The sequence below is a fragment of the Cornus florida genome, unplaced genomic scaffold, assembly GCF_030987335.1.
Source record: "Cornus florida cultivar Cherokee Brave unplaced genomic scaffold, ASM3098733v1 CherokeeBrave_3.0.0_Hap2_Chr01, whole genome shotgun sequence".
Taxonomy (NCBI): domain Eukaryota; kingdom Viridiplantae; phylum Streptophyta; class Magnoliopsida; order Cornales; family Cornaceae; genus Cornus; species Cornus florida.
Window position 1 is genome coordinate 120,483,718 of NW_026775571.1, and position 7,836 is coordinate 120,491,553.

The following is a 7,836-nucleotide window of genomic DNA, read 5'->3' on the forward strand; positions in this document are numbered from 1 at the left end:
AAAGAAACCTAATTTAACTTTATAATGCACTTTCTTATGGAGTAATATAAATTACTCACCCTAATTGATTTATCTTTTTTCAAGTAAAGAGGTACTCTTCTTGGATGTTTATATATATCTTAGCTGGGATTACTTTTGTGACATTTTCGATATATTTTTGACAATGTATACATGCAAAGTGTTTAGCATGTTTGATGTAATATTTTAGTTTTGCCATATATATGTACTTGATATCAGAAATGGTTAGGGAACTCATTCTAGCTTTTAAAGTCTCTAATGATATCCTTGTCTTTTCTTCTTTTTTGTAAACCTTAACAAGTGTTGTAATGAGGCCAAGGAGCCGTTTCCATTTAAACGCATGATTTTCATCTTCTTACACATTTTATGAATGTTAACACACACTTTTATAATGGTATACGCATGACCATGCGATGTTCCATCAATTGGAGGGACTAAGTTCAGTCTAGGGACATTAGGTATGCATATAGATGTTTTGGGGGCGGCCATGTGATGTTTCCGTTTTTCGTCATTTTTTAGAATTTTTCGTTTCGGCAAGGGTATTTTCGTCATTTGGCGTTTTCGCGTACCGGACACTGTAGAGTGCACCGGGTGGGTCCGAGAGTTGTTAAGAACATTCCATTAAGTTCAGGACTCTTGAAAATGCAAATGTTGTCATTTTTGTATTTTATTGTTTTTCGGGTCGAACGGTCCCGTGTGGGACCCGCTACCAGATTTGTCGTGCACGGGAGTTTTGGTTGGGTCCATTTGCATATCATTTATTTTCTTTAATGTGTTTATGTGGGTTTTAAATGATTGAATGTATGTATATGTTTTGTGTGGTGGGAATTTAGGTAAAGGTTTGACTTTTCTTAGTGATGGGACCCACCACTAAGCATTTTGTTTGCCAAGAGACCAAATTTGGTCTCATTTTTCTCTCTCCCCGGCTGGTGCTCTCTCTCCCTCTTCACCTTTTTTTTTTTTTTCACAACTTCAAGTTTTAATTACCCCCTTATTTGTGGGAATTTTTGGAAGCCGTTTGCGGTAAAACGAAAAACACGGCAAGATTTAGGTGTGAGTGCAAACAATTTCAGCTTTTGGCCTCCCTTAGGATTCGAATTTGAGACCCATTTTGAGGGCTTTTCTACAAATTTGAGGTAGGAGTGTTCTAATGCATGAATTCTTGTACTTTTGTGAGTTTCTACCTTAAATTGATGTCTAGCATGTTCAATTGGAGTAAAATTTGTGCAAAACTATGTTTAAATGATAAGTATGGAATATATGTGACTACATGTTAGTTGTTTTATGGTGATTAATCATATTAGTTGTTTTATGGTGATTAAACATGCTTACATGAAGTTGAATCCATACCTTATATACTTGTTATGCAAAAGTCAATGTTGAATGAGAGATTTAGTTATGTAGTTTAGAGAATTTGCCTTGTATGGCATATGTGAAAATGTTATGGTTATATTGATGATTAGAAGTATGAAACACTTATGCATTCATTGGGAAGAAAAATGGGCGAAAAGTGTTTTTAAAACAAATGAAATTGTTTTGGAAAAATGTTTTCTAAAAGTGTTCGCGAAAACCGGACGTCTAAGAGGTAGTGATGTTAATGTGGTCTAGAAGGGAATGTGGTTGGGCTAACTAGGCCGAATGCGATGCCTTGGGTCGGATTATATTAACGGTTTGGTTGTTGAAACGGATATGTTTCAAAGATAGGGAGTGGCATTTGCATAACATAACACTTCATGACATTTGTAGTAAATCCGAGATCGGTTGATATTTGTTATATACTTGTTGTTATGGTTGAAAGCATGTGATCCATATAGCATAAACCCGTTCCTTTTTATCTACTCATTATATGGATTCACGGGGCTATAAGAAGTGTATTTTAGACACTTCCTACTAAGCTTATGTTCACCCCATTATTTAACGTTTTTCAGGTTCGGGCAAAGAAGTAGCGGATGTCAACCCACCATCATTCTGAACGAGATTGTGACTTTAGTTGATGTTATATTTTATACATGTAGCCTAGGCCTTTTTGCAAAGTTCTAAACGAAGTTCTTGGAAATGTACATTTTTTTGTAAACCTTTGTGTTTTTGCTAAAGATTGCAAAGAACCATGTATAAAAGCGTTGATGTAACTTCTAGGTGCATGTTGTAATTTATATTCATCAATCTTGTATGTGTATGGTATGGAATCACTCAGTTTTAAAGATCCATTTTTGATAATTGTTCGCTCCCATGTGCATGGAGCTTTTCTGCAAATTTTTAGCCCACAGGCTATTTCAGTCGACCGAAATAGCCACTTCGGTCGACCGAACCATTCAGAGACTTCATTTACTACCCAGATCAGAACCGACCGACTGAAATGACCACTTCGGTTGACCGATATAGGTGCCATTTCGGTTGGCCGAAACACCACTTCGGTCGACCGGTTTAGCTGCTGTAGTGGTTCATCGTTCCTTCTTTTGTTTGGTTTATCTCCGAGCTATGGCAAGTTGTTTAAGCCCTTTGGAATCATGTTTTGGGCACCATGTGGATGTGTTGACGCTAGCCACGATGTGGATTGACTTAGGTGTCCTCGGGTTCGGGTAAGGACTCGGTTAACGGTTCGGATCTATGAGTTCGGGTCGTCACAGGCCATAGGTACATTCTGCAGAGCTTTTTCTTCATTTGTTACGTTGGGATCGATCCTTGGTTTAGTGGGATCGATCCTAGGTTGCATCTCTAGGTGCATTTTGATTCTGTTTGTTTGGGATCCATCCCATCTTCTTTTCAGCATTGTAATGCTAACTTCATACGGCTATATCTTTTCCGTTTTAAACCCGATTTAGGTCTTTCTTGAACCTAAATTTATTTTTTTTGAGTTGGCTATCCAATGTTCCACACCCAATCCCCCTTTTTTGTCATGAATTGACCATTTTACCCTTAATTTCACATTATGTTTGTTTTGACCTTAGTTTCTGCACTTCAGACTCAGTGTCGAGTCAGGGTTTGGGACTATTCTTGTTGATGTGCCAAATTTCATAATTTGGGGCGTTATATGCTTACACCATGAAACATGAGTATCCAAATAAGGTGGATAACCATATCAGCACAATTGTTGACGTGGCTATCCACTTTTCAAAAAGTGGAGAACCAATGTGGATATTTCTACACCAAGTGCTCTAATAATTAGGAGTGTTCAGGGCATCTTGTATAACTTTTCATTTTTGTTTAAATGGATATCATGTTAACCCATTAAGCTGATGTGTCAGTCTATTAAACTGACTCGGCAATCCACAAAAGTGGCCAGCCCGACCAACTGGTATGGTGTTAGTTGGGTTGACTATTTTATTATTTTATTTTTTCCATGTGGATAACTCGACACCAACTCTTTTAGCTCACTAAAGAACCCTTCCCTCATCAAACATGTAATGACCCGATCATTTTCATTTCTTTTCCTTTCTTCAAATTTTACGAATAAATTTTCTTCATTATCTTTTCTTTTTCGGGTTCGATTTCCCGCCTCTTAGTGTAGTCTCGAGTGCTCGGAAATGGTTTCTGAGACTCTTTCCTTTGGATTGACAACTTCCTTTGAGGACCGAGTTATTTCCATATTTTTTTGTTTTTTGACACTATTCATTTTTTCGTCTTTTCCCTCTTTCGTCCTTTAGTCGTTTTTCATTTTTCCTTGCTTAACCTCACTTTTTGTGCTCGGATTTGATTCCGGCTTGGCATACGTCCATGATATTTAAATTCCATGACATCTACATTTTTACTTTGGTAGAAATGCATATTAAATGCTTACTTTCTTTGTAAAAGCCATGAAAACAAGACTTTTTTGTAATTATCCATAACTTGAGGGGTTTTTGGGTAATTAAGTAAAGTAATTATTTTTCGTCTTAGGGACCATTTTGTAATTAAATTTGGAAGATATTTTTAAAAAGGACATTTTTGCAATTTTTGAAAAGTGTGACAAGTGTCACACTTTCATTGGTCCACTTGTTGACATTTGTGTGGAAATACTTATATGCATTGGATGATGACATTTGGAGGGTGAGGATTCACCTGTAATACCCCTAATTTCAAAAGGGATAAAAATGGAATTTAAATTTTATTTTTGTGCATTTTAAATTGATTTTGTATCTATATGCTTATGTGTCCAATTGTTTGTTTATTTTAATTCATTGTGTTATTTTTTTTAATTGTTTGTTTATTTTAATTAAGGGTGTAATTCTTTATTTGTTTGTTTATTTTAATTAATTGTTTTATTTATTTTATGTGTTTTAAGTGATTTGTTGCTTGCTTATTTGATTTAATTAATGGGTTTTATTAAATTAATTATTTATTAAGTATTTAAATTTTTGAACAGGGTAATTATGTAATTTCCATTAACTGGGGTTTTAGATACGTTTTAGTTAGGGTTTTTTGGAGCCGTCTCATAAGCATCTGATATGTAACTAAACTGGGTTACTTTGTGGGCCGACGAAGTTAGGGCTCTGTGGATTAGGGTTTTAATCTTGCAATTATAAATACCTTAGTATATGTTAAACCTAGGGTTACATATTGTCGTAGCTTTTACACGGAAAAGTTTGCCAAATAAAGAGAGTTACAGAGGGAGTTTTGGTGAGAACAAAGCAGTTTGTGAGAATTTCGACTGGGGTTCCAAGGTTTAACCAAGGAGAAAGAAGGAGCAGAGGTTCTAGGAGGTTAGACAAGTTCAGTGGATGTCGAAAAAACTGAGACCAACGGCAACAAGGGTTTGTTTGCAAACCTATTCAGGCAAGTTCTATCTTCCTCTTTCCCTTTGGGCCGTGTTCTGTGCACCTTGATAATCTCTAGGGTTTAATCAAGCAGAAACTGGAATTGATATGTTTATTATGTGTTATATTGTTGGTCTGTATGTGTTGAAATCAATATCTGTTACAGTGTATGTAAGTGTTGTTTCAGTTTTTTGTACTTTAAGCATATGGTTTCTATCGTAGCCTTAATTTCTGCATTTGATTGCAACTCTTGTAAAGACAATATAGGAACTCTACTGGGGTTATACAAAACTCATAGGGATGTTATTATTCTGTTTTAAATACGTGTGCAATTTGTTCCGTTTCTATTTCTGCATATAGTTTCAGTTTTGATACTAAAAGCTTGGTAAGTTCAATAGCAACCTTAAGCTTTATAATTGATTTAAATTACTGTAATCAAACCTTGGAGATGTTAATAGAGTGATAATAAACCCTTAAGATCAGTTTAAGAAATAAACAGAAGGGTAGGGACTGACCAGAGAACGAGCATATAGGTAAAAACGGAGCAGAGATGAACTGGAGGCTCTCAAGAGGGAGAGAGCCGGCTCTAGAAAGTCAAGAGCCGGCTCCCCTTCAGCAAGAGCCGGCTCCTAGGGAATTGGAGCCGGCTCCAATAGGAGAAGAGCCGGCTCTTCCATTCTAAGAGCCGGCTCCAATTTGTTTTACGTCCAGAAAGTGTTTTCTAGGGCTCTGTTTGGGTTTTGAGCACTGTTTGAGCTTCTGAGTGATTCTAATGAACTGTAGGGACTTAACAGAGGATCTAAGTAGTTAATTCTAAGTGATATTAAACTTATTGTTGCATAGTTTAAGTCTCTAAGACAAAGGATGTAGCAGTGTAAAAATATACAACGGTATATGCTACTAACAGAAGAAAGGAACTAAATGGCTTGATTAAATTTTAGAAATTTAATAAGACTTCACGGGGGGATTAATGAGTTAATTTTTGGGTGTTATTAAGACCCTAAATTAATTTAAGGTTAATTCTAAATTAACGGATCAAACTGTATAACACTTATGTACATTGTATACGGTTAGTGGATAGATGAAATTTTAAATACTTAAGCTTATTTTTAGGCATTCCAGTGGGATTTAATATATTTATAAAATGGTTTTAAATATATTATAGGGTCGTTGATGTGTTAGACATGATCTATGCAGGCTCTGGATGTTAGTTGTTGATTTATTAAATCATCTCCTGTAACTATATGGTTAATTGTTTGGATTTAAATTGCTGAAACATTTAAAAATCTTCTGTAATTATTTGGATATTGGTTTTGGATTTTAAATTATTGTACTATTATTTATAGCCTGTAATTTACATGGTTTTGAATTTAAGTTATTGGAATACTAAATGCTATTTTGCAATGATATGGATAGTTGGTTTTGGACTATAAATTACGTGCTTATTATTTATGGCTTGTAATTTACTTGGAATTATGTATTGGAACATAATTGCTGAATTCTTATACTTAATTCGGTCAATTATTTGGAATCATATATTGGATTATAATTGCTGAATTCTTATATTAAATTTGGCCAATTATTTAGAATTATGTATTGGATTTTAATTGCTGAATTCTCACATTAAAATTCTGTCAATTATCTGGGTTTGGTTTTGCATTGTAAAATACTTGCTTATCATTTGAATGTTGTAATTTACATGGATATGGAGGATTGTATGCACAGGAATGGGACGGTGGCATACTAGGTATGGTTTAGCTCAAAATGCTAATTCCTACCTTATGGATTTTAATTGGTGAACAACTTTGCCTGTTCTATCAATTATATGGAATTTGTGGATTGTATGTACCGGTATGGGACGGTGACATACTAGGGATAGACTGATTCAAAATACTCAGTCCTACCTATTTTGGGAAGAAGGGTACGAATTATAAAAACATAATTCTCCTTATATTTAAGTCTGTGCAGTTGAATAAACTGAAGGACTTACTGGATCTCTTATATAAGTCTATGCAGCTGAATAAGCTGAACGATTTATTGGAGTTTCTATGGATGGATTTGAATGGACTTTAAATATATGGTTATGATACCACGAGATGAGCTTGAGTCTCAGACTCGTTGGTTAGGACGCGTATATGCAGTGGATGCGTAGCTAGCTATAGTAGGTTGAGGTGTACCCTGTTAGGTCTAGGTACTCATGCCCACCTTTGGGTGCGTTTTCGCATGTTACCTTCTATTCAGGTTGAAACCCCTATTGTAGTTCAGTGAATGTTCCATAGTGTGGATATATATATATATGGACTAGATAGATATTGTGAGGTATCTACGGTATATCTGCGTATCGGGTCACTGTATGGATTGCAGTTAGATTAGAACTTGCTCGTGGGCCTGACCCACTCTTCTATTATTCTTTACAGGTGTTCGTTAGTTCCAGGCTGCAGAGCTTGATCGTGCTGAGCAGATACAGTTGTTCACTCCTGTGATACCGCTCGGATCCGAGACACGGGTTGATCAGGCCCAGGCCCAAACCCGAGGGAATATCAAACAATTAAAGTATTTTAAAACGAACACAGATGACAAAATGAAACAAAAGTGATGGAATAAAACTGAAAGTAACATTAATTAAAAAATCCTCCATGTATAACTGAAAATTGAAAATCCAATCTTCCAAAACTTCAAGGTTACAACTTGGGAATCCACTGATGGACCCCTAACCAAAAGTTCAACTGAAACTGAAAACTGAAAATAGATAATGCTAGAAATATCGAGAGAAGTCCTACGTAATCAGATGAAGGTGAGACTGTCCTCGACAAGCACGATGAAGCTCTAAGACTGGAACCGTCCTGTACCTGAAAAGAATAATAAAAGAGTGGGTCAGACCCACGAGCAAGTTCTAATCTAACTGCAATCCATACAGTGATCCGATACGCAGATATACCGTAGACACCTCACAATATCTATCTAGTCCATACGTATAAATATATCCATTCTAAGGGACATTCACCAGTCTATAATAGGGGTCTCAACCTGAATAGAAGGCAACATGCGAATACGCACCCAAAGGTGGGCATGAGTACCTAGACCT